This window comes from Propithecus coquereli, unplaced genomic scaffold (genome assembly GCF_000956105.1).
Source record: "Propithecus coquereli isolate 6110/MARCELLA unplaced genomic scaffold, Pcoq_1.0 Scaffold353, whole genome shotgun sequence".
NCBI lineage: Eukaryota > Metazoa > Chordata > Mammalia > Primates > Indriidae > Propithecus > Propithecus coquereli.
The window spans coordinates 907,543-909,011 of record NW_012149208.1 but is presented as its reverse complement, the minus strand read 5'-3'; the positions used below and the strand labels follow the sequence as shown (position 1 = coordinate 909,011).

The window sequence follows — 1,469 nt, the reverse complement described above, 5'->3', positions numbered from 1 at the left end:
GCTATACATGAATGTATTATAAAATTTGTAATTATATTGCATTTTAAAGTTTATACAGATTAATAAGGAGAAAAGCAGATTACTTTTTTCTTTTGAGTAATTATCATTAATAATTAAGTTAATTTGAATTGTAAATTGTGACAGTTATCATTGTGCATCAGTTGGCATATAATTTGTGTTTCAATATTGCAAAACATTTCATGTTCCTTTTTTATTTTAGAAGTCTGGGCCAACAGTCACAAAAGTTGTCACTGTTGTAACCACGAAAAAAGCAGTTGTAGATGCTGATAAGAAGAAAGGTGAGCTGATGGAGAACGATCAGGATGCTATGGAGGTGATTTTTCATTAATTTTGAGTTTGTGATACTATCCTAGAAATATTTAACAGAAAGCATTTATGGGGATATACTTTTCAGTTACACGAACTACTATTAGGAGGAATTCTTGCTATTCTTAATATTATAGTATAATAGTCTTGTAACTGTATTTATCCAATTGGTAGAGCATTCTGACGTCTTTCACCCCTTGCTATATATCTGTTTTTTGATTCCATTGCCCCTCATCAGCTCACCTTAGGTACACAACACGGCGAGAAGAAATGAAGTGAATGAATTAAATTTCTTCCCATTAACATACGTTGTAAAGATTATATATAGTGAGAACAGTAGCAAAATTTCATTTAAGTCATCTCTGAGAATTATTATTTTAGCTTGTTATTGGCATTATAACTTTCTACAAGGGCAAAGAAGAAGGAAATTAAGTTGAAAAATTCTTCAGGAGCTGATTGATGTGTTTCTGTTGAAAAGGACAGACATCGTTTAAGGTGATTTTGAAATTATAAGGTTTAAGCTTGCTGGAGCAGCATGAAAATCTCGTGTGTGTCAAGTAGTCTGCTTTAGAAAGTAAAATCTAAAAGCCAAGGAGTAGTTTCTAAGAGAGGAGGATTTTTAAAGCTTGGAGGATTGCTTCCCTTAAGGGGAAAGTAGTAATGGAATCAACTCTTGTTTTTTGTTTTTTGTTTTTTGTTTTTTTTTTCAAACTATAGTATTCTTCAGAGGAGGAGGAAGTTGATCTTCAGACGGCCCTTACAGGTTATCAGACAAAACAGAGAAAACTTCTAGAACCAGTTGATCATGGAAAAATAGAATATGAACCATTCAGAAAAAACTTTTATGTTGAAGTCCCAGAACTGGCAAAAATGTCTCAAGAAGGTAAAATTCTCTTTTATTCATTCATTGTTTATAGTGCGAACAGAGGAAGATACCCTCACTTTGTCCGTGAGGAATGAAGTTGAGGAGGGTGAAGTTGAGTTGAAGGAGGGTGTTTTTGGAAGTATTAAAAAATGAACAAAAATTAATTCACCTCGTGGTTTAGATTTTTAGGGTTGCAAAGCTTCATGTGAAGGTACAAATAAAATATTTCTTTTTTTTTTTTTTGAGACAGAGTCTCACTCTGTTGCCCGGGCTAGAG

At 32.9% G+C, this 1,469-nt stretch overlaps 1 protein-coding gene across 1 annotated transcript in view; it reads left to right on the top strand.

Annotated features, from left to right (window-relative positions):
• The window catches only part of DDX46 (DEAD (Asp-Glu-Ala-Asp) box polypeptide 46), a 90,940-nt gene that overhangs the window by 2,503 nt on the left and 86,968 nt on the right, over positions 1 to 1,469 (top strand). The gene's annotated exons all lie outside the window — the stretch shown is intronic.